Raw genomic sequence first — 27,081 nt, forward strand, 5'->3', positions numbered from 1 at the left:
ACCTAATTTTTTGGATTTTATTTTTGTTTCTTTTTCCTTTACTTTGAGAATCTTGGTTCCTAACAGTTATAACAATTACTCATTTGCATCATTCTATCATATACATAAAATAATTTTCTATCATATACATAAAATAATTTCAAAATAATAATACCAATATTACTACTACTACTAAATAAGATTAACATTTCTTTGAAGCTCTATTTGTCTTAGAATATATTTCAATAAGGGCATACAGTCTTTCTTAAGTGAATTTAAATAAACTATTTTCTCTGAGTGGTTTTGTTATCAATTGGTATGTACTTTGGTTAAACACTTTTATTTGTTTATTCTTTGAGGGTTTTTTTTTTTTTTTTTTTTTTTTTCAGACAGATCTCCCTCTGTCACCCAGGCTGGAATGCGGTAGCGTGATCTTGGCTCACTGCAGCCTCTGCCTCCCACACTCAAGCAATCCTCCCACCTCAGCCTCCTGAGTAGCTGGACCTACAGGTGCATGCTACCACTCCAGGCTAATTTTTGTATTTTTTTTTTTTTTTTTTTTTTTTTGTAGAGACAGAGTTTCGCCATGTTGCCCAGGCTGGTCTCCAACTCCGAGACTCAAGCAATCTGCCGGCCTCAACCTCTCAAAGTGCTAGGATCAAAGGCATAAGCCACTGCACGCAGCCCAAAATTTATTTCTTAATTATTTATTTTGAGAAGGCAAAATACTTGTATTTCCAAAATCAAACCTACATAACATGGAATATTCAGAAAAGTCTTACCTTCATTCCTGTTTCCTCTACCATATTTCCCCCCTTCTCTTCTAGATAAATATTTTTTTTAATTGACATTTGATTTATCCTTGCTTGTTTATTTTTACTAGGCTAGCAGGATCGTTTTACAATGACAGTCTCAGCTCTGTATCTGTTAATTTTTTTGTTTGTAGATAGTCCACTTCTGTGCCTTTTATTTTTTTTGTTCAACATATTCTAATGAAATCTGTCCTGGTTTTACGTTAAAGCTTTTCTTAACATGTTCATTTTGAATATTGTTTTTTCAAAGTACACACAAACTTCAAAAATATAAAAAATGTAAAACGTTTGGTCCCTAACTGGATAGAATATCATCTAAGACCTACTCTCTGATGTTTTACTAATTACAAAAAATCACTCACACTTTCAGGTGAGAAAATATAGCAATTTTTAAAAAACAGAAAAATCTCAGTCAATCAGGGAGCTGGAGCTTACTTTCTAGTTAAAGTAGACAGACAATGAACAAGTACCTAAATTATATATAAAATGAATATGCAACATGTAAGTCATATCCATTTCTCAGGGCTGTCACAACAAAGAACCGCAAATTGAGTGGATGACAACAACAGAAATTTATTCCTTCACAGTTCTAGAGGCTAACAGTCTGAAATCAAGGTGTCAGCCAGGCCATGCTTTCTCAGAAGCCTCTAGGGGAGGGTCATTCCTGGTCTCTTCTAGCTTCTGGTAGCCCCAAGTGTTCCTTGGCTTGTGGCAGCCTAATTCCAATCTCTGCTTCCATTTGCTTATGGCATTCCCTCTGTGTGTCTCTCTGTGTCTGCACATGACTATTTTCTTAGAAGGCCATCAGTCATATTGGATTAGGAGCTCTCTCTACTCCAGTATGACCTCATCTCAACTAATTACATTGGAAATGACACTAAATGACACTAAATGACTCCAAATAAGGTCACATTCTCCAGTCCTGAGGGTTAGGATTTCAACATGTATTTTTTTGGCGGAACACAACCTAATCTATAACATTGGGTATTGGTAAATATTACAAAGAAAACAAAGTAGAGCAAGGAGGATAGAGATGATACTGCAGTAGTATTGAAGGAACGTGAGACGTGATGAGATATTGAGCATATTTTTTTAAGATACATTTTTCAGAAATCATGGATAGATATGACATGTTATCAAGGATTATTCCAAGTTTTTGGTCTAAGCCACTGGAACAATAAAGGCACCATTTGCTGTGGTAAAAATTAAAAAGTAAAAGTTTTGAGGGAATAATTAAGATTTGAGGTTTTGATCAATTTTAAGATGCCTGTTGGACACACAAATGGAGATGACAAATAAGCAGTTGGATATACAAATATAGACTCTAGAGGGGTGGCTCAGACAGGAAATATAAATTTGGGGGTCATCAATGACAAATTATATTAAAAGCCATGAGACTGTATAAGATCATACAGAGACTGAGAATAATTAGTGACTTGGCTTTTAGTAGAATCAAAGTTTGGAGATTGGAAAACTAAAGAGGCACTTGCATTGAAAACTGAGAAATATTGGCCTGTGACTTAGAAAAAGGCATCATTCTGAGTCTTAAGTCTTTCAAGAACAATAGATCCTGGTAGACCAAATACAGTGAGGATGTTATTAACCATTGGATATGGCAATGTGAAGGCCATTTGTGATCTTGACAAGAACTGTTGATAAGAGTGGTAGGACAAAATCCTGACTACAGTAGATTCACAAGGGAATGTATTGAGAAGAATTGGACATACTGCACACAGGTGAATCTCATGGGGTGAAATTTGCTAAGAAAGGAAGCAGAGAAAAAAGCTGGAGGGAAAGTTGGATTCAAAGGGTTACTTTTTAGATGACCAGTAGAGAAGGAAAAACAATGATACAGGAGACAGAGGAGGCAGTTGTAGATGCAGTCGAGTAAATATGAGGGAACTGGATCTAGGGAGGCACTGACCTTAGTTTGAAGCTATAACTTCTATCTACAGTTTATTTCTAGTAACAACAGGAAAGCAAGGATATCAATGTGGATTGAGTTGTGCATAAATTTGCTGTTTTGCTGCTGGAAGCATATGAATTGTTTGTTATTTCAAAGACATAAGAAGCAGCGTCATCAACTGAAAGGGAGTCCTCCAAATTAAGGCCAAGATGAAGACTTCAGCACGCACAATTACTCACTTTATAATAGCATAATGAAGACTTACTTTATCATGTATCACTTGTTTTCTATACTCATCATACACAAGTCTATACTGTAATATTTTTTAAGACTCTGGAATTTTCCACTATGAAAGTGTATTTCTGAGTTTCCTTAAGGATATAAGAAAAACATTGTAATGGGGATGATTTACTTTATTATATAAACTTTAAATGGTGCTTTTTGGGATTTAAAAAAGAAAATGCTCATTATAGATATGATGGTCTATAAGCCAAACTTTTATAAAACTTTAATAATTTTTGCAACCATAAAAGTGATCTATTTCAAAATTAGACAGCCTCACTCATTTCTATTCATTTGGGTAGAAATTTGTCAAGCAACTGAATGAAGCAGAAAAGATAAGAAACAAACAATGGAAAATAATTTATTTCACATACGAAATTAGTTAATAGAAGGAAACAAAGAAAATTATTTAAACAAAATTTTCCTTTAAGGTAGTACCAGCAAGATATCTAGTGGTAGATGAAGAGAAAACCCCATAATACATCCAAAAGAGATGGTGTTTGTTTTATTATTTTCAGCAACAAATATATAATCTAAAATTCATGAAAACAATGCTCTTGACAGAAGCATTTAAGTTTGAATGTTTTCTTAAAAAATTTTCAAAGAACATATTACGTTTAAAACTAATTTTTAAAAATTTGCACTTGTGTCTATATTAATATTTGAATGTCAAAGCTTTGTGGCCTCCTGGGTCCATTTGTGTGTGTATGTGTGTGTGTGTATGTGTGTATGTTCAAAAAGAGGTAGGAGAGTAGAAAGTTAAAAGTTTATTTTTGGAAAAAAATGCATTGCTTGGAAGAGTTTACAGTCTGGTTGCAGAGAACATACATAGAAGAGAATGACACACAGATGTTATGTAAATGAAGATAATTTAAAACACATACAAGTGGAAGCTAACACAGTAACATGAGCTCCTAAGTGCCTGACAGTATAGTAAGGACTTTTGAATGCCAATGGAGGAGAGTACATAGAAGTTAATTGTAATAAGAACCTGGGTATAGCTTTCTCGGCAACATTTAAAATGGCTAATTGCTCCCTCTTTGGTATTCTCTCTTTCTTAGATTTCAAGATACTATTATTTTCTAAATTTTATGCTTTCTCTCTTTCTTGGCTTCTTTAGCCAGCTCTCCTTTCTCCCAGGAAGCAAGATTCAATATTAATTCTCTTCTTTGGCAACCACGATAGATAACCAGCACTGTTATATTAATCATTGTTCTGAAAACAATTTTTTTGCTTAATCCTCACAATATCCTATGAGGTAGAGATTATTATTACTGTCATCTGGCAATGAGGAAACTGAAATCAAATTACTTGCCCAGGTAATTTGCCCAATATCTTTTCAAAGTTTCTGTACCCCTTAGTTTTAGCATGAAGTCTGTTTCTTACATTTAAAATATAACATTTTTTTCCTAAGTACAGAAGTAATTCATGAGGGTCTGTATTAGTAAGGGTTCTCCAGAGAAGCAAAACCAATAGGATGATTTATTATTAGGAATTGGATCATACAATTTTGGAGGCTGAGAAATGCCAAAACTTGCTGTCAGCAAGCTTGGAGGCCCAGGAGAGCTGATGGTATAGTTCCAGCGCAAGTACAAGACAGAAGACAGGGGACGACCAATATCCCAGCTTGAAGGCACTCAGGCAGAGAGAGGGAATTCTCTCGTGCTTAGTCTTTGTGTTCTATAGTAGTCCCCCCCTTATCGGTAGTTTCTGTTACTCGAAGTAACCATCATCTGAAAACATTAAATGAAAAATTCCAGAAATAAACAATTTATACGTTTTAAATTGTGTACCATTCTGAGTAGCAACATGAAATCTCACATATACTCTCTGTGTCTTACCTGGGATGTGAGTCATCTCTTTGTCCAGTGTACCATGCTGCATATGGAACCCACCTGTTGCTGTATAGGAAAAAAACAGTGTTTATGGGATTAGGTCTGATCCAGGGTTTGAGGCATCCACTGAGGATATCCACCCCAGATAAGGAGAAACTATTGTATTTCTTCCTTCAATTAATTGCGTGAGGCCTACCCACATTGGGGAGGGCCATCTGCTCTACTCGATTTACCAATTCACACCTTAATCTCATACAAAAACTCTTAGAGACACACCCAGAATAATGTTTGACCAAATATTTGGGCACCCCTTGGCCCAGTCAAGTTGACAAATAAAATTAACTATCACAGTGTCATAAAATTTTAAAACCAATACAAAACTAGGAATTGATAATACCTCCTCTCTTATTTTTTGCCATCATTCATTCTGCTTCTGTTCCACTAACCTGCTTTCTGCACTTCAAACAGTCTAAATGTTGACCCATATTGGAAATCTTGCCCATGCTGTTTTGTCTGCTCATAACAATTTTTCTTTCTTCTCATCATTTACATTTTAACTAAATTGTTACCTCCCCAAAGTGACCAAGTGATACCCTTTATCTAACATAGTACTCAACCCAACCTCCCAATATTAACCTGAGAAGTTCCCATTCACTTTTTATGTTGCTTTCCTGTTGTAGTTTCTTTGTGGAACTCATTATCTGAAATTATCTTACTTATTTTCATTTTATGTTTTGAGTTTATTATCTTTCTCTTCAACTAGGAGATAACCACTACAAAGGTAAGAGCCATATCTATCTCGTTCATTAGTTTGTCTCCAGAACTCAGACAAGTATCTGGCACAGAGCAAATGCTTCATAAATATGGAATGAATGAATGAATGAATGAATGAATGAATAGGAGCTCCTAGCATCTTCAGTCAACCATCCTGAACTAACCGTTGTGGCCAGAGGATAGAATAATCTTCCTGAAGCAGCATTAATCATATCATTTCCCTGCTCAGCAGCCGTTAATGTTTTCCCACGGTTTTCTGAATAGCTTACAGATTTTGGTTGACATTCAAGGCCCTAGATTATAAACAAGGGATATTTTAGCAGCTCTAACCATTTCTCCCAAACACTCCAATGTTCAACCAAACTGTACCAGTCACAAAGCTTCCCATTTCTGTATTAAAATATTTCCCATCAGTGTAGATTAAGCTCCAATCTCACCACTTCCTTTGAGACTTCCCTGAACACCTTGAATGAGCCAGTAGAGTTTATCTTTTTCATCTGGATTCTGGTGATCCTTGCTTTATGCCACTGTATGTGAATATATAGCTTTATATTAATGTTATTTTAGCATATGCATTCTTTTCCGTTATTAGAATGCAAGCATGCTGAAAACAGAGTGAGACAGACTGGTGCAGTTGAAAGAGTGCAAACTTTGATATGGGTGAAGTAATTTACTTAAACACTCTAAAAAATCTAAAGCACTCTTAAAATGGAGAACCAAACATAATGTCTCTAGTAGGTTGCCTGCCATGTGTCAAGGTACCTGATAAATGTTAGTTTTCTACCTTTATTCCATATTTATCTTTATAGTTTTATAGGGCTATTGCCACTGATATATAGCAAATATTTGCAGAATAAATTGAACAAAAATTATCTTCATAATTCCAATTTATCACATCAGCTCCATGCCTGTGTTTTAACTTCTATGTGGGTAACCTGCCATAATCTCAAACTTACCACATCCCACATACGACTCCATATCGTCCTTGTTCCGCTGTTCAATTGCCTTAGTTCTGTCACTGGTAAGACTACTCTCCACTTCTCAATACAGTTGAGTCACCCTATCTTTTTCATCTTCTTTATCTTTATTGCCTGCTAAATGTCTTTTTCCTGCTTACCTTTTAAGATATCTCTAGCATCTGTCTCTTTCTTTTCACTCCACTACCACCATTCTAGTTCAGTCTCTTAGCAAAACTTAGCTAAATTAGTCTATGAAATCCCCTGAAATATTAGAAAAGGTTCAAGCATTAGTACTATGTATTTAGGTTAAAGGATGGATGGTTGGATGGGTGGATGGATGGGTCAATTGAAAATAGACCTAATACCTGATATTGTGCATTAGTTTCCAAAACTGAATTTGTGATAGGGTGTTTTCATCTATTTTAAGAGATCAAAAACTTTCCAAAACAAAATTAGTTTACTTGAATTTGAAAATTTATATCATTAAGCAATTCAAAAATTAAGTTTGCAGGTGAGTGTGTTTGGAAGTGTGCTATACTTAAACAAACACAGAATATTTTAACTCCAAGTTAGAGCTTATCTTTTAAAACAGCTCATCATCAGGAACTAGTGATCACTGTCAAAGGAAATACAACGATGGAGATCAACAGTAAGCCCTGGGCCTTCATAGGGGATGAGAACATAAACAGACTTCATATTTAAAAATCACTATGGACTATATAGTACCTGAATCCAAGCCAAAAAAATCATTTATTTCAAATGGTTTCATCAAATTATTCCTACAGTCTCTGTTGTTTTAAATGCACTCAGCCACAGTTTGGCATTAGTCACACCTGATATTCTGGCAAATGACTCTAGGCCATATATTGCCTAACTTCGCTTTCTCCTTGTTAAGCAGTCAGCCTCCAAGACAACCTTTAACAATTCCTGCCTACTGGTATTCACACCCATATATTAATCCTCTCCCAGATTATTCTAGGGTTGGTCCATGTGAGTATGCCAGAAGTGATGCTGTGTCACTTCCAAGAGTAGGTTATAAAAGACTGTAGCTTCTGTCTTAGACTGTACTTCAACTCACACTAATGAGTACATGTGGAGTTCTCCTGACTAGTTTACAAGGAAGGAAAATACTTAAGCTTGATATACAGGTGATTCTGCATGATATTCAGACAACATCCAAAAGTGAACGACTGCAGCCTCTGCTTCATTCGGGGATGATCCTGAAGGACAGTGGTGAAGGGAAATACTCTAACTTACAGAACTCTGAGCAGTGTGCCTAGCTGTTTATTTTTCCTAGAAAGAAAGATGCCCAGAGATATTGATATGCACCAACTCATGGGCTCTGTCTAATGGTTTGACTGAATGAGCAGGGACTTGGATGAAACATGATTGGAAAATGGATGGGAATGATGTATAAGGAAGAAATATATGAATAAAGCCTTCCAGATGGGAACAGAGTGTAAAGATATTTACATTCCATGTGGAGGTTCACCAAAGGGTGCCTCAGTACCATAAGATTTTATTAATCAGGTAGATAAAATGACCATTGACCATAAAATGTGGATTTCAATCAGCCTCCTTCTTCAGTCACTCCTGCCGATGTCCAGTGGGTTCATGAACAAAGCATCAAGGATGAAGGATTTGCAGAAGCTCAACAACATGGACTTTCACCCACCAGGGCTGATTTAGCTACAGCCATTCCTGGATGCCTAGTCTACCAATAGCAGAGACCAACACAGAAACCCTCATATGGCATCTCCTGGAGGGATTAATCAACTTCCTGGCCACATTAAACCACTTCAATAATGGGGCTGGTGGCACTTGTTCCTAACAGAATAGACATGGACTTCCATACCCTGACTGCAATTTTTTAGGTAAAACTACCAGACGGCCTTATCTACTATCATGCAATTCCACACAGCATCTCTTCTGCCCATGGAAGTAACCACAGCAAATGAAATGTGCAGCAATGCAGTCATACTCACAGAATTTATTCATGGTCTTACCATATTCCCATTATCCTGAAGCTACTGGCTTCATAGAAGGGTGTGATGGCCTTTTGAAGACTCAGTTATGGTGTCAGCTGGGTGGCAACACCTTGTGAAGCTGAGGTAACATCCTTTACAATGTGATGAAATGTCTAATATATTGTCCTGTGTCTGTGATAGCCAAAATCTGCAAGTTCAGGAATCAAGAGGTGGAAATGAGAGTGATATTGCCCCTAGTGATCCTGTAGCAAAAGTTTGGCTTCCTGTTTCTACAGTTTTGGGCTTTGCTGGTATAGAGACCAATTATTTTCAAAGAGAGGACAGCTTCCACCAGGGGACACAATAATGACTCCATTGAATAGGAAGCTGAGACTGCCATCTAGTCAGTTTGAGCTTGCATGCTTGTGAATCAACAGGCAAGGCAGTGAACAGCTGTAGTAATTGATCCTATCAATGGAAATCGAGTAGCTACTACACAATGGAAATAAGGAGGAATAAGTCTGGAATGCAAGAGATTCTCTGCAGGATTTTCTATGTCCTGTGATTAAAATAAATGGAAAACTACCACAACCCAATTGAGGCAGAACTGTTAACAGTCCAGACCCTTCAGGAATAAAAGTTTGCCTCACCCCATCCATCAGACAGTGAACTATGTTGGGTGTTAGCTTTTTGCTGAGGGCAAAGAGAATATGAAACAAGTGGTGAAAGAAGGTGGTTATAAATACAAGCTATGACCAAGCGACCAGTTACATAAATGAGAACTGTAATAGTTATATTTCTTGCATATTTTGATATGAATATGTTTGTATATATATTGACCAAATATTTTTGTTTACTTCCTCTCTCTTTCATCCATTTACCATCTAACATGTGTTAATAGTAGTTAACTTCGTATCTCAGTATTCAAGTTACATCATAACAAAGAAAAAAATATGAATGAGCTAGAATAGGCTTTGATAAACTTTTTAAGTAAAAAGCCAGACAGTAAATGTTTTGGACTTTTTTAGACTTTGTGGGCCATTTACAGTCTCTGCTGCATATTTTTTCTTTTCTTTTTTTTTTTTTTTGACAACCTTTAATTTAAAAATAATGTTATTTTATATTTTATTTGTTATTTTCATCCTATTGGTATATTATTAAATTATCATAAAATACTTTGAAGAAAAACTTTTAGCTCTCAGGCTGTATAAAAACAGGTGAAGGGATGAATTTTGCTTACAGGCCATAGTTTTCCAACCCCTAGACTAGAAAAAGAATAACCATTATCCATAGACAAAAGCAAAACTTTGTGTTGTCTTCTGGGAAAAGGCTTAGCATGTTTTCTTTGTAGGCAGAATCAGTGTATTGTATTAGACATAATGTCATTATTGTTTCTATTTGGAGATTAAGTATAGTTTAAGAAAATATGTCTGGGTGCCAAAGTGATAAGTGGTGGACTGGCAGCTTTGTAACGTGTCAACTTGGTTAGAATGAATGACATTTCCCAGAATTCCCTTCCCAGCATGTTGCCAGTTAGAGTAGGCCACAAGTGAATCTTATGCAAGATTTGGAGGGCAGAAGAAGAGAAGCAGCAGCAGTTGTTCTGAATGCTCACACACATTGTCACTGGCATGGAGCAGTAGCCAAATCTGCAACTGCCCTATCTTCCCCTGAATCCCCAGATGATGAAGAATGCCAGATTCTCCTATAGACACTCATACTATGAACATCAGAACGATAGAAATTGCCAGCTCATGCTTATGGGTTCCAGCTAGCTCTTGCACTTTCCTACTTTCCATCTTCTCTTCCTAACTCTGCTTTCCCTGCAGACCTTGAGCTCCAGCATAGCTCTCAAAGGCAACAGCCTTGCAGAGACAATCCAGTGAGCTTCCACAATTGTGTAATATCAAACCCCAGTAACAAATGTCTTTTTAAAATGTATATATCTGTGTATCTATGTGTGTATGTATGTGTGTACATATATAAAATCTCCTAATGGCTTTGCTTCTCTAACTGATATGCCCTGCTATCTGAGTTTAGTGGTATCTTACCTCTGAGAGCTGTTATACTATTTCCATCTCCAACTAGAAGAACCAAGAAGCAGTAAGTCTTTGTATATTAGAATTCTGAGCTTGGTATATTTTCCTTATTCTGAGTGTGCAGTGAAATAATATGGCTACTGTTAAGACAATTTCATACTTTAGAGCTCAAAAAAATGTTTTAAGATACAAATTTTGCATAGTGATCGTTTACTGCACCAAATTACTTCCTTATTATCTTTCTCTGATTCAGAAAGATCCCAATTATAGAATGCATAGATTTCTGCATACTATTTATTTATAAAACCGTAAAAAAATTCTATTTTAATGCAAACAATTACGGACAACCTGTAATCTTATTTGGCACTCTTCTCTTATTTGTCTAGATGCTAGTAATCTCATACTTTCACTAAATGGTCCCTATCAAGCTTACTTTGTATCCTGTGGTCAGCTTACTACAGTGCAAAGCCAATTACTCTCAGATAATAGACTTACACTCTTATTTGTAGCTGTATCTATTCCTATGGAACATACCTAGTGAAATAGCTCCCGGATCCAAATTGCTTTTGTCTCAGGATTCCTGATCCTGAAATGTTATGATTTACCATCTGAAGAGTGAAACAATATATTACTATGTGGTGGCAGGAACAAAGGAGACATGGCTAACGGGGAGAAGAGACAAAAATAAGGACTTAAGGAAAAGATAATAGCAATAAAAATAAGTTGCTATCACATGTTTTACATAGATTCTGTGCTACACATTATGCTATGCTTCTAAAAAAGCATATTTTCAGTATATCAGGAAATAATAAGTACTTTTTAATCTTTGATTATGAAATATTTTATATAATATCATAAGTAAATTTTTTAAATAACATCTATGTGTAAGAAATGGAACATTATCAACAGCTTGAAAGTCCTCTACATCCCCTTCTTGAGGCATCATCCTGATTTCCATCGTGTCCAAATGTAGGTACAGATCTGAATTTTGTGTTTCTTATTTTCTTGCTTTTCTTTATCATTTGGCCTCATGTATATGTATCCTGAAACAATGTATTTAGCTTTGCTTGTCTTTATACTTCATATAGATGGAATTAAATTGCATATATTCAGTGAGTTCCTTTTTTACTCAACCTTATGCTTGTGAGATGAATCTATGTTCTGTGTGTATGTACTTGGGGCTTATTCATTTTCACTATTGTGGACTTTCTGATGATACCTGACTTTATTTATCCATTCATCTATCAATAGATACCTGGGTTATTTGCTATTCTGTTTTTTCCATGATTAAAATTAATTCTGTTATAAATATTCTTGAATGTATCCTTTGATCAACATGTGTTAGTGATTTTCTTTTGCCCATAAGTGTTTCCTGCATTTGTTTTCACTCTACAAGTTATTTCTATATTGTTTTCCAAAGCAGTTGCAACTATATATATATATGTGTGTGTGTGTGTGTGTATATATATATACCCATCAGCATTATTAAAAGGAAATTCCTTTTGTTAAATTTTTTCAATTTTTCACAATCTGGTGGGTATGAAATTAAAGCCACATTGAACTTTAATTTGCATTTTCCCAACTATTAAAGGGGTTGAATATTTTTTCATATGTTCATTGGCTATTTGTTTTCCATATTTCTTGAAATGTCAGTTCATATTTTTTGTCTTTTTTAAACTACTGATTTTTTTTCTTAAGGATTTTTAGTGCTTGTTTATATATTCTGGAAGCTAAGCCTTTGTCCATTATGCGCAACAAATAACTTCTTTCATTTTGTGGCTTATTATTTAGGTTTCTTTATGGTATCTATTAATTAGTAAAAGTTCTTAATTTTAATATGCTTGAATGTATCAATCAATCTTTCCTTTATGGCTAGTACTTATCTGCCCTGTTTATGGAAATATTACTTATCCTGAGCTCTTAAAATGGTTCATATTTTCCTTTAAGTTTTGGCATTGCCTTTGATATTTAATTACTTAATCCACTTATGTAGTAAACACACATTTTATTTTTCTACTTGTACCAAAAAGGCTACATTTCCATCCAGCTTCATAGTTTGGTGGAGCCATGGGAACACGTACTGGGCCCTAAAATCTCTTGCAAGATCCTCAGTGCTCCCCATCTGCCAGCCGGCTGCAGAAGACACAGAGGATAACTAAGCCAAGGGGATGGCAGAGCCACTAGATTAAAGGAGCTGGATCTCTGAATGACAATGGAGATCAGAGCATTGACATACCTCTCCCCCACAAATATACATTGGAATGTGACACAGATAGGAAATAAATGTGTTTCATGTTAATCCATTGTAATCTGTGGAGGTAACAAAAATAGCATGCCCAGCTAATAAAACCTAGGAATTAATTTTTGTATGGTTAAGAAAGATGCAATTCATTGCCTCATGAATAAACAATGGTCCAAGTTTCATGTATTGAATACATCCAGCCTTTCCTCATCGACCTGCATTGCCATATCTGTCATATATCAAGTTTCCAAATATGTTTGGGAATACACCTGGAGTTTCTATTCCATTCCAAGCATCTATCCCTGTACCAGTACAGATGGTTTTAGTTACTGGTGTTAGGATAAATCTTGTCATGTAGCAGAACAAGAACCTCCACTTTATTCTGCTTTGTCAAGAAGTTCTTGTCTTGGATGTTCACTCTTCTATACAGAGTTTAGGATCAGCCTCACAAATTTTATGAAAAACTTTATGAGATTATTTTATTGAAGTTGCTTTGAAGCAATAGATAAACTGGGGGAAATTGACATCCTCATAATATAAAGGCTTCTTACCCATTTGTTTGTACTTACTTGGTGTTTTTCAGTTTAGTTTTACAATTTTATCCAGAAAAACATGAAATCAAAAACTTAGATAGCATTTGTGGTAGGCAGAATAATGCCCCTTCCCCATTCCCCAAATGTCAACGTACTAATTCCCAGAACCTCTTAATATGTTACCTTAAATGACAAAAGGGACTTTGCAGATGGGATTAGGGTTAAGGACTTTGAGATGAGAGGATCCTGTTTTACCCAAGTGGATCCAATTGAATCACATGAATACTTAAAAATGAGGACCTTTACTGGCTGTGATCGGAGGAAGATGTGACTGCAGAGAATGGTCAGAAAATACGCTTTGAAAATGGAGGAAGAGGAACATGAGCCAAGAAATGTAGGTGGCCTATGAAAGCTTGTAATGGCAAGGCAAAGATTCTCCCCTTAAAGCTTCCAGAAATGAATGCAGTGTTGCTGACATGAAGATTTTAACCCAATGAGACCTGTGTCAAACTCCTAGCTGCTAAACTGTAAGATAATAAATTTATATTCTTTTAGGCCATCAAATTTGTGGCAATTTGTGATGGCAGCAATAGAAAACTATTAAAGTATTATTATTGGTTGATACAATTAGATATTATTCAAATTTACCTGTATATTTATCATTTTTATTGCCAATGATTCTTTTTGAATTTTAGACCCTCCTAGGTGATGATTTGGCTCTGTGTCCCCACCCAAATCTCATGTTGAACTGTGATCCTCAGTGTTGGAGCTGGGGCTGGGTAAGAGGTAATTGGGTCATGGGGGCGGAATTCCCCCTTGCTGTTCTCATGATAGTGAGTGAGTTCTCACGAGATCTGGTTGCTTAAAAGCGTGGAGCACTTCCTCCTTAGCTTGATGTCTCTCTTCTGCTCCACCACAGTAAGATGCGTTTGCCTCTTCTTGGCCTTCTGCCATGATTGTAAGTTTCCTGAGGCCTCCCAGCCATGCTTCCTGTACAGCCTGTAGAACTGAGTCAGTTAAATCCCTTTCTTCATAAATATCCCAGTCTCAGGTAGTTCTTTATAGCAGTGTGAGAAGAACCTAATACACTAGGATTAGCGTTTTTCTTTCTGAAGTGAGCTTTAGAAGGTAGTTGACTTAGCATATGTTTATGAAACACTTAGGTTCTTTGTTTGCCTTTTGTTTGTCTTTGTTTTTGAAAAATTTCACAGAGTGTGCAATTTAATGTTGACAATTGTTTTTCTCTCAGTACTTTGAAGATATTCCCCTCTTTCTCATTCAAATATCAGATATCTGACTAATTAATTATTCTTCATTGGGCATTCTGTCTTTTCTTTCTGGCTACTTTTAAACTTTCTCTTTGTCTGTGGTTTTCTTTATTTTCACTGTATTATTTCTAAGTGCATTTCTTTTTATTTAAGCGTTTGGGGATTTGTTTGCTTCTTGAGTATGAAAATCCTTGTATTTCTCATTAGTTATCTCTTCAATGTTTTGTCTTCACAATTGTCTCTATTATCTTTTTTTATTAATTTTTTATGCAACTCCATGTGTTGAACTTTCTCACTCAGAGTTCTATACTCTTAACCCAACATTCATATTTTCTATTTCTATGTCTTTCTGAGCTTCATTCTGGATAATTCATTGTCTCTGAGTTTGAAAATGGATACAGTTAAATTGAGATAACCACTAGTACAGTCAGAATTTGGGTTTGAAAGCTACAAGGTGAAGATTTAGAATTGAAAGTTCTTTTTTTTTTTTGAGACAGGTTCTAACTTTGTTGCCCAGGCTGGAGTGCGATGGCACAATCGTAACTCACTGCAGCCTCCATCTTTTGGGCTCAAGTGATCCTCCCATCTCAGCCTCCTAGGTAGCTGGGACTACAGGTGTGCATCACCATGCCTGGCTAAATTTTTTTATTTTCTTAGTAGAGACGAGGTCATGCTATGTTACCCAGGCTGCTCTTGAATTCCTGAACTCAAGCAATCCTCCTGTCTTGGCCTCCTAAGGTGCTGGGATTACAAGCATGAGCCACAGTGCCTGGCAAGAATTGAAAATTCTAAGACTCTAGATAAGAGAGAAAAAAAGGTACAGAGTAGCGAATACTAACTAAGTATGGATAGTAGGAAGGGAAGCAGAAAGAGCAGGTTTTGAAATGTTTCAAGTCATCATTTAGAAAATTATTTCTGAAAAGAGAATAATGGGAAACCTATATGTAAAAAAATGTTTTGTTCAATCTCCTACTCTGACAAATAAGTAAAGAGCACATCCTGCTTGAATTTTTCTCTGCTTTGTACCAGAGAATAGATGGCATTTTAAAAAATGGAAGAAAAGTCTTGACTAGTAATAAAGTTTATTAGCTAGGCTTCACAATTTAAAGGTTAAATGTTAAAGAAGGCACTATGAACACCTATAGATATGTAGGGATAAAGGAGAGTCACTACAAAGGACTAAAGTGTATAGACATTGCTTTCATAGTAAGCATGAGTGTTTCCTTTATATTTTGATTTGTATTACCTAAGTAGTGGTTCGAAGCTGCATTTCTTTGCAAAAAATAAAAACATCACATATAAAGTCAAAACCCCTTTACTATCCTCCTCAATTTTAGAACATTCATCCTAGAGGAACCATGGTGTAGATTTTCCCTAAATATTTACATTAAAAGGTGCCCAGATAAAGCATATGAACTAATTGTATGTGTACTGTATGTGTAGTTTGTATATATGTGTTTCATATAAGATTAGAAACATAAGTAGATGCCGCCCACTAGAAAGCCAGAATGAAACTGATAATATTCTAATCAGGAAGTAATCAGGTCCCAAAAAAGGGCTGACAGAGCAAAGGAAGCTGCTAAAGTTGATAAATGAGTATATGTGGAAGGAGAAAGATTTGCAAGTAAAGATAATGCCAAAGATTTGGGCTTAAATACCGGGATAGCAGCTGGTGATTCCCTTGGTGTTTAGGAAGTAGGGCAGTTGGGAAAATTTTAAATGAAACAAAGACATTTGTCTGAGGCATGCTGATTTGAGGTGGAAATGACCTCAAATCTGATTTAAATCTTTAATCAAATAATAGTCTTCTGTGGCTTGAAATGTACCTTATTTGACTATCTATTTAATAAGTAATCTATCCTACTGAATATTGATATCTATTTATATCCATCCTAGTCATCATTGTATTCAAAATTTCAAAATCTTTAAAAAGTGTTTCTCTAATTTTTTTTCCTTTAACGGACATTCTTTAAGAATTTACTATTTAACTGTAGTGTTGAACAGTAAACTTTTAATCTGGACAATTAGAGTTGTGTAACCTCAGTTAAGTCATTTGCCTTCTTGTGGCAAGTGTGCTGTTTAAACAAGGAAATGTAGGCTTCCTTTCTCATCAACATTGAAGACTAGGTATCCTAACTTACCCTTCTGCTGAACGCAACTAAATGCTAAACAATTCTTTTTTAACTCCTTAAGTGCATTAGTAATATGACTACAAGACAAATAAAAAACTAAGTGAAGTCAAGATTTCAGAAGTGTTCCTATGTAAGAATAAGAGTAAGTTAGAAACAAACCAGATTCCTTCCTCCCTGCACCCCACACTCCACCCCCTGCCACTCAGAATGCAAGGAAAATAGCATGATGGTCAATAAGAGAGAAAAAAAATTCTCCTTTGAAATTTGCTAAAGAAATGCCAACCCTCAGAGCTTATAAGTCAGTTTACACTGACTGGGTTCTTCAAAAATCTTAAAATGGCGTGCCAGAAGCAAATGCAAGTGCTCTTTGGAGGAATTTACCTCAATCATAGGTCTCAAAGAATTTTAATAGATGATGTTTCACATGAGATAACATATGACAGAAACAGACTACAAAAAATGGCAGATACATAAATCATCGATTATGGATTATAAACCAACCATGTTAAATGTTTAAGAAACAAGACAGTAGCTTGAAAGTATGAGCGGAAAAAAGGAAATATAAAAAAGGAACAAGCATTTTTGGAAAAGAAAACAAGTAGAACTAGAAATAAAAATTTTAATAAATTTAAAATTCAGTGGATTGTACTAACTACACAGTAGATTAAATTAGAGAAACAATAAGTGTACTGGAAGGTGGATCTGAGAAATTATTTGGAATGTAGAATGGAGAGACAAAGAAACAGGAAATATATAAAAGTGATAATAGAAACACGGAGCATAGAGTGAGAAAATTTACCTTTTAAAAAAGAAAAAGAAGAGAATTGATATAGCAGAAGCGAGATTTGAAAAATTTCCACAACCAATAACAAACAATAATCCACACCTTCAAGAAGCTCAGCAAATTACAAGCATAAAAAAGTTCATACCTGACAAATCCTACTGGAATTGCAGAGGCCTACGTGGTCGAGATATTATTTTAAAAGACCCATTACATTAACAGAAGCAATGATAAACCAGGAATTAATGAACTCTGCTGTGAAGGGTGAGATGGTCAATGATTTAGGTTCTGAAGGCTGTGTAATATCTGTCACAAATATTAAACTCTGCCATTGCAGCAAAACCAGCGATAGAAAATGTGTAAATTATTAAGCATGGCTGTGTTTCAATAAAGCTTTATATACAGAAATAAGCAAAAAAAAAAGATGATGATCCAGATTTGGCAGGTGGGTCACAGTTTGCTCACCCCTAAGTTAGACTGACATCTAACTCCTCAACAACAAAAATGGGAGACAGAGGCAATAGAATATCTGCAATGAAATGAAATAAGATCATGGCCAACCTGCCTTTCCATAGGCAGCAAAATGTCATTCAAGAATAAGGTAAACAGTGGCTCACACCTGTAATCCCAGCACTTTGGGAGGCCGAGGCGGGTGGATCATGAGGTCAGGAGATCGAGATCATCCTGGCTAACACGGTGAAACCCCGTCTCTACTAAAAATAGAAAAAATTAGCCGGGCGTGGTGGCGGGGCCTGTAGTCCCAGCTACTCGGGAGGCTGAGGACGGAGAATGGCGTGAACCCGAGAGGCGGAGTTTGCAGTGAGCCGAGATCGCCCCACTGCACTCCAGCCTGGGCAACAGAGCAGACTCCGTCTCAAAAAAAAAAAGAATAAGGTAAACAAACGACATTCCCCAGAAAAAAAAATCTGATAGATTTTTCCATCAATATAACTTCACTGAATAAAATTCTTAAAAATGTAACTTCAGGCAAGGGGAAAAAGTGATCTCAGATAAAGAAATAAAAAGATAAAGAGCAATAAAAATAATATATGAGTAAGTCTAAATCAGTATCAACTACGTAAAACAAAAATAAAGGTATAACAAGTATATAAACAATAAATAAATAAAAGAGAGCTAAAATTTCCAATGATAATAGCATTTACTGTGAAAGGAGTGACTGGAATAAAGTGCTCTAAGTTCTTAAATTGTTCAGAATGAGGATGGAAATATTGATTAACTTTAGGCTATAATATTGATATAAGTAAATTAAATGTTTGTAAATGTATATAAACTTTCTAAAGGAAGCACTACATAATAGAAGCAGAAAAAAGAAACCCAAACAAGTAAGGGAGAAATACGTGTTTTAAAAACCTACTATAAGAAAGTCAAGAAAGGAAAGAAAAAATCATAGAAAGAGACATACGAAAAGGACAAAAAATATGGTAGAAACGTCTACATACATAAGCAGTTAGCATTAATATAAATATACTGAATGCTCCAAATAAATAAAAATGGTAATGCTGGTTTTTAAAAAGCCACCCATTTACTACCCTAGGGAAGAGAGCAATTTGAGCCTAAAGCAAGCAAAAGGGAATAAATAGTAAAATTTAAAGCAGAAATCAATGAAATTATAAAGACGTAAACAATAAGAGATTTTTTGTTTTTGTTTTTGAGACAGGGTTTCGCTCTGTCACACAGGCTATAGTGCAGTGGTCATCATAGCTCACTGCAACCTCAAATTCCAGTTCAAGTGATCCTCCTGCCTCAGCCTCCCAACAGCTGGCACCACAAGTATGTGCCACCATGCCTGGCTAAATTTTGTATTCTTTGTAGAGATGAGGATCTCACTATGTTGTCCAGGTTGGTCTCAAACTCCTGGGCTCAAGCAATTCTCTCACCACAGCCTCCTAAAATGCTGGGATTACAGATGTGAGCTACTGCACCCAGCCTAAGAAGAGAATATTGACAAACCACAAACCTCATTCTTTGAAAAGATTAATACATGTATTAGCCTAAAGAACCAGGCTAACCAAGAAAAAAGAGAGAAGACACAAATTACAAATATCAGATGAAAGAAGGTCATTATTACTGATCCCATGGATATTAAAAGGATAATAAAATAATACCACAAACAACTGTATGCTTACAAGTTTGATAACTTAGATGAAATGGACCAATTCCTTGAAAGACACAAAGTACCAAAATTCACAAAGAGAAATAGATAATCTGAATAGGCCTATGTCTATTTTTAAAATTATATCAATAATTCATAATCTTCCCCCCAAAAAAGCATCAGGCCCAGATGGTTTTATCGCTAAATTCTACCAAACATTTAAGGATGAAATTACATGTACCAATTTTTCACATTCTCGTCGAGAAATAGAAGCAGACAGAATATTTCTAAACTTATTATATGAAGCTAGAATTAACCTATACCAAAGTCAGACAAAGACATTACAAGGAAGGATAACTAAAGACAAATAGCTTTCATGAACATAGAAAGCTAAAGTAATCTTTTGTTAAAGATTTCATACAAAATCTTTAACAAAATATTCATAAATCAATTTCAAAAATGTATAAAGAAAATAATATGCTATGATAGAGTGGGATTTATTCCAAGTGTGCAAGTCTGGTTCAAAATTCAAAAATCAATCAATGTACTTCACCAGTTAGGCTAAAGACAAAAAAAGTCACATAATCACATCCATTGATGTGGAAAAAGCATTTAACATAATCGAACATCCATGCATAATAAAATTCTTCAGCAAATTAAGAATGGAAGAGAACTTCCCCACTTGATAAAGAAAATCACAAAAAGACCCACAGTTAACATTATACTTAATGGTGATAAACTAAATGTTTTACTCCTAAGACTGGGTACAAGGACAGGGCATCATTTCTTTCCAGGTACCCATTCAATTTTTTGTGCTGGAAGACCAAGCCTATTCAATTATATAAGAAAAGAAGAGAAAATATATAAAGATTGAAAAAAAGAAATAAAATATCTTTGTTTGCAGATGACATGATTGTCTATGTAAAAAATTTCAAAGACTTGACAAAAAAAATACACACTCGTGGATCTAACAAGTGAGTATTGCAAGGTCACAAGATATAAGGATAACATGCAAAATGAATGTTTTTCTATATGCCAGGAATGAACAATTGAAATTTAAATTTTAAACAAACAAAACACTTACAATAGCACAAAAAAGAGAAAGAAATACTTAGTTATAAATCTAACAAAATATGTACAGGATCTATATGTGGAAAGCTACCCAAGTCTGATGCAAGAAATTAAAGAATAGGTAAATACATGAAGAGATAGTCCATGTTCATAGAAAGAAGACTCAATATTATTAGTCTAACTTGATCCATAAGCACACTCCTAATCAAAATCCCAGGAAGCTATTTTACATATATTAATACACTTATCTAAAATTTACATAGAAAGGCAAAAGATCTGAGATAGCCAATACAAAAAAACAAAGAACACCGTCTAATTTCAAGACTTACTTTAAAGCTACAGTAATCAAGACAAGATGGTATTGGTGAAATAATAGATACGTAGATCGATTGAATAGAATAGAGAGCCCAGAAAAAGACCTACAGAAATATAGTTAACTGATTGTTGACAGAGGAGGAAAGGCAATTGTATTAATTTACTATTGCTATTGTAAAAAATTGCCACAAACTTCATGGATTGCACAACACAAATTTATCTTATAGTTCTAGAGTTCAAAGGTCTGACATGGGTCTCACATGGCTAAAATCAAGTTGTCTCTAGGGGTATGTTCCTCTCAAAAGATTCTAGGGGACAATCCATTTCCCTGCCTATTTTAGCTTCTTGAGGTACCACATTTCTTGGTTCATGGCTCAATTTTATCTTCAAAGTTGGCAATAGCCTGTCATGTCTTTCTCACATTGCATCACTGTGACATTGCTTCCATCATTAAATCTTGTCCTTTAATTCTTTCACCTCTCTCCTCTACTTTTAAGGAGTCTTGTGGTTACTTTGAAGGGCCACATAGATAATCCAGAATAATCTCCCCATCTCGAAATTAAATGATTAGCAATCTCAATTCTATCTTCAGCTTTGATTCTCCTTTGCCACGTAACCTAAACCTAATTTACTCAGAGGTCTTGGGAATTAGGATGTAAACATCTTTGTCAGGGTGTTGTGGTGTTGTGGGGGAGGAGTGGATTTTTCTTTTCTTTTTTTTTTTCTTTTCTTTCTTTCTTTCTTTCTTTCTTTTTTTTTTTTTTTTTGCTTACCACAGCAATTCAGGAGAAAGAATAAACTTCAGAAAATGGTGCATGAACAATTGGCTGTCCACGTGTTAAAAGAAAAAAAAAAAAGGTTAATCTAGCACAGATCTTACACCTTTCACAAAAATAAATCCGCATCATGACCTCAGAGTGAACCATAGACCTAAACGTAAAATACAAAACTATAAAACTTCTTGAAGAAAAACATAAGAGAAAATCTAGGTGGCCTTGGGTTTGTGTTGAGTTTTTAAATACAACACCAAGAGTAAGAACCATGAAAAAAAAATCTGGCAAATTGTAACTTAATAAATTTTAAAAGACACTGTCAAAAGAATAAAAAGACAAGTCCCAGTCTTAGACAGAATATTTGCGAAACACATGTCTGATAAAGCACTTGTATCCAAAACACAAAAAGAATTCTTGAAACTCAACAATAAGAAAACAAACAATCCAATTTTAAAATAGGCAAAAATATCTGAGAAGACACTACTTTAAAGAAGATACACAGATAGCAAATAAGCAAATGAAAGATGTTCAATGTTTTCTATCTTTTTGGAATTACAAATTAAAACTTTAGGGAGAAATTTCTATACACTAGTTATAACAACAAACAAACACACAAACAAAATACCTCTAAATCTGACCATACAAATTACTGTCAATGATAAGCAACAGGAACTCTCATTCTTTGCTGATGGAAATTCAAAATGGTATAAACACTTGGAAGATAGTTTGGCAATTTCTCAAAAAGCTAAAAAGTCTTACCATACAACTTAGACTGCACTTGTGTTTAGTTACCTAACTGATTTGAAAACTTATGCTCCACACAACCTGCCCATGAATTATTATAGCGGCTTTATTTGTAATCAGCAAAACACTGGAAGCTAGCTAGATGTCCTTCAATAGAAGAAATGGTATGTAAACTGTGATAATCCATGCTAGGAATTACTAGTCCATAATAAAAAATAAACGAGCTGTTAAGCCACAAAAATAGATGGATGAATCATAAATGTGCATTGCTACACAAGTGAAGCCAGTTGGAAAAGCCTATATATTCTGTGATTTCAATTAGATTTGTCTTGGAAAAGGCAAAGCTAGAGAGACAGTTAAAGGATCAGTAGTTGCCAAGAGTTTAGGGGAGAGAGGAGAGTTGAATAGGTGAAGCACAGGGCAGTGATATTTTGGGGTAGTAAAACTATTCTGAATAATACTGTAAAGGTAAATACATGAAACTTTGTCAAAACCTATAGAACTTTACAGCACAAAGAGTAAACTTTAATGTATACACATTTTAAAAAAATCATTCAAGAGGTTGTGGGATCCCGGAATGGAATGTGGAATGTGACAAGACAGTATACCTTTATCACAACATTTAAAACAATTTCACTGAAGCATTATGGGAAAAAGTTGCCAAGCTAAGTAACTTTGGAAATGAGTACAGTTTGTTAGACAAAAGGCAAAAGAATCTGTACGTAAGCACTATACTCTAGTTGATAAAGGTGGTTCCCATGAGGTTACTGCTAAACAACTCTGATAGCGCTCTGCATGTATACTGAAACTAAACAATTAAGTAAATGGGTGACCAATGGTAGGAGCCAGGTTTCTTACTGTCGGAGCATGAGATTGCTGATATACCAGGGAAGTAGCCTAGAAAGATCCATGTGGTGGTAATGGACCACAGTTGAGGACATCAGTATGAACACATGTTTAGCTTACTATATATAGATGATTATAACATAAATATTATAGATATGTATGTACATATACCTGGATTAGTATACACATATATTTTCTTGCTGTATCAACTGAGAAAATCTAGAAGCAATGATAATCCAGGAGTAACAAACATACCTAACACGTAGATCTTGGTTTCTCATGCCACTCTCCAATAAAAAGAAGCAAGGCTTCCTGGTAAAATGGCTGATTCTAGGATTGGGATGGGAAATGTACAAGAGTATCCTGGAGCATCTAATGTAAGATGATAATAATAGGGGAAACTGGGTGAGAGGTATATGGGAACTTTCTGAACTATCTTCACAATTTTTTTCTAAACCTATAACTGTTCTAAAATAAAACATTCATTTTAAAAGAAATCTTGTATTAAGCCAAAAGAAGGTGATAGGAAGAGCAGAAAGTTTGAAGATGCAAGATGGACAAATAGACAAGAATGACAAAAACTAAATAATTACATAAAGTTTATGTAAATTAATGCCACTAATTACAAGGTAGAGATTATCAGACTGAATTAAAAAGCAGAACTCATCTGTAAATTCTCTAAAATTGGTGCGTTTAAAATTTAAAAGCACACAGAGATTAAAATGAAAAAGATGGAAAAAGATATACCATGAAACCTGTAAGCATAAGAAAGCTAGAGTGTTTATGTTAATATCAAATAAAACAGGCATCAACACAAGGGGTATAACCAAAGGTAAAGGACATTTTAAATGTGTGCTAAATTCTACAATTTTTTTAATGGGAGAGTTACGCTACATGATTTCTAAAGTCCTTCCTGCACTAAGGTCTATGATTTCAGAGCTGGGCAGTAGCAAGTCTGATTTCTAAAAGTGAGCACATTTTGCTATGCCTTTACAAGTCCATAAAGAGCTGTTGGATTCACATGGATAAATTCTGATGGGCTCTTTCTGAACAGATTTGTCTATGCAGAATATTTTGCTTGAATTCAAATGAAATTTGTATTAACCTTTGTAAGTGGGAAAGCATAAAGAAATAGCACAAGAGGTTTATAGACATACCAGACCATAAGATTGTTTGCTTATGAAAGCTGTTGAACTATTTATTTGATCCACACCACACACATTTAGGAGGCATTGAACTGAAAGCATAATAAACCCTAGGGTGTGTATGTATTCTAGAGAAAGAGAAAGACTTGCATTCAAATGAATTCATTTTGTTTAATGTATGTTTTAGAACCATACTTGAAAAGTACTCTATGAAATTTCAATTTGATTTTGCTGGGTCATTTTCATTTAGAACTTAGTAAAATCTAAACTGCCCAATGAATATTTAGTATACCTTAGACAGTTCAGCATTTTCAAACCTGCATTAAATTGAAACATCAAAACAAAAATATATTATTTTTCAAATTCTTCTTGATATTTTCCTTTTGTGCCTCCTAAATAAAGATAGTCTAATAGCTGGAAATACTAGTATAAAATGAAGAGGGTAATGAGTAGGAAAAGAAAGGTTAGGAAGTTATAATCAATTGTGAGCTTCAATACAATCATAAACCATGAGAGCTAAATAAGTCCTATCTCTGCCTTTGCCCTTTCCTTGTAATAATGCACACAGTGATTTTTAAGTAATATAAGCCTGAGATAAAAACTGCAAAGTTCAATTATCTTAGCAATGAAACATTAGGAAGGAAAAGTGGATATGTTTGAATAAGTGATAAGAGTGGAAATATGACAACATAATGACATTTCAGTAACAAAATTAATTTACCTCAGATATAAGAGGGTACATTTTCCCATACTGATTGCTACTGATTTTTTGGTTTAGTTTAGTGAATTGTAAATCTCCCTGCTGCTGTTCTAGTAATTATATATTCATTTGAATTATGAAAATGATTACCGTAATATTTCAGCCTCTAGGGAGCTATAGACGTTTTCCATCACTTGAACCATTTTTTCCATTTTTTAAAACTCAGAATGACTTACATTCATTTTGTAAATTGTATAGAAATATTTGTGAGTTTAAATGTGATGTGATTCTAACTTGCCTTATTGAAAAAACTAATTTCTGATGGTTTTGTGTGTGTTTGTGTGTGCATGAAATAACGAAGTTATTTCGTTGGAATGCACAGAAACTGAAGAACTAATGAGTTACTAAGTTGAGAATGAACAGAAACAGAGCAATGAAAGACTGAAAAATGAGTGCATTTCCCCATAGGGCCATTTTAAATTTAAACCTAATAAAGATATATCAGGGAAGGGGCAGCGAAAATGGGGAAAGACAGCATATAGTCTCACTTTGTATATATATAATAGAAAAGGTGACGGCAAATTTTGGAGAACAAAAATGTTTAGAGATTCTTTTGCAGTGGAAATCTTAGAATTGAGAGAGAAAACTAACTTGAAAACAAATAGCATATTACCATTTTCTCTTTCTTTTTCTTTGACTCCATAAATAGGTACTAAGTCTCTGCTAAATGCAAGGACACTTAGCTAACTGTGAGGATGGCAGTATATACAACACTGGTCCTCAAGGAGCTTTTATTCCCTTAATTGGAAGGCAGTGAGGGAGCTCGCCCGTTGTGTTGTGTGACAACTAGGGAAGAACGTTTAGATAAAAATTCAGAGAGTGAATATTTTTAGGATGTCCCAAGGCTAGTATTTTTTTTTTTCTGTTTTTCTTTTTTAAACAGGGCTTTACTGTCAACCACGCTAGCATGCAGTGGCATGATCATGGGTTCACTGCAGCCTTGATCTCCCAGGCTTGGGTGCAAGCAATCCTCCCACCTCATCCTCCCAAGTACCTGGGACTATAAGCATGTATCACCTCGCAAGGCCAGTATTTCTGTGAGCCTCATTTCCACTTCCCTCAGCACCATCTTACTGATGGAGTCAGTAATTGATGGGCTAATTCCATGTATGCAAACTTAAGATCATTTCCAGTCATGAACTGTTCAAGCCCCATCTTTCTTCCTACCTGCTTTCCTCCTTGTGTCCAACATTAGTATGAGGTCATGTTTCTAAATATGCTTTTTAAAGACCCCACAGTTCTGAATGAAGCAAAATCATTCACAGTTCCAAAATGCGTAAAGAATTTGGGTCAGGGTGTGGGCAGTTCAGATGCCATCTCCTCTTCTCATGTGCATATAATTCCTTCCTGGATAAAGTGTGCATTCACATGAATTTCTCTTCAGTTCTGACTTTCCATCTTGAAGTGATTGTCTCTGCAGATTGGAGTCCTTCAGTCCTGGGAAGATACTATAAGCTTCATTAGTGTTATTCTGCTGTCCCCGAGCTCAGCAGCCTATGGAAATAAATTTGGCTGTATTAGAATGTATTCTCAGGCAGGTGCGGTGGCTCACGCCTGTAATCACAGCACTTTGGGAAGCCGAGGTGGGTGGATCACCTGAGGTTGGGAGTTCAAGACCAGCCTGACATGGAGAAACCCCATCTCTACTAAAAACACAAAATTAGCCAGGCATGGTGACATGTGCCTGTTATCCCAGCTACTTAGGAGGCTGAGGCAGGAGAATTGCTTGAACCCGGGAGACGGAGGTTGCAGTGAGCTGAGATTGTGCCATTGCACTCTAGTCTGGGCAACAAGAGTGAAACTCC

At 35.3% G+C, this 27,081-nt stretch overlaps 1 long non-coding RNA gene across 2 annotated transcripts; it reads right to left on the minus strand.

Annotated features, from left to right (window-relative positions):
• Positions 1–626: 626 nt before the first annotated feature.
• LOC103876970 lies at positions 627–26,900 on the minus strand. 2 transcript variants are annotated; one of them, XR_002516658.2, is made up of 5 exons: positions 26,444–26,900; positions 11,088–11,161; positions 8,554–8,722; positions 4,821–4,880; positions 627–4,712 (listed from the first exon to the last, which is right to left on the minus strand). It is a non-coding gene; the product is annotated as an uncharacterized LOC103876970 (long non-coding RNA). The 2 variants fall into 2 exon arrangements; XR_002516657.2 differs by lacking the exon at positions 26,444–26,900 and having other exon boundaries at positions 11,088–15,158.
• Between the last annotated feature and the right edge of the window lie 181 nt (positions 26,901–27,081).

This window comes from Papio anubis, chromosome 14 (assembly GCF_008728515.1).
Source record: "Papio anubis isolate 15944 chromosome 14, Panubis1.0, whole genome shotgun sequence".
Classification (NCBI taxonomy): Eukaryota; Metazoa; Chordata; class Mammalia; order Primates; family Cercopithecidae; genus Papio; species Papio anubis.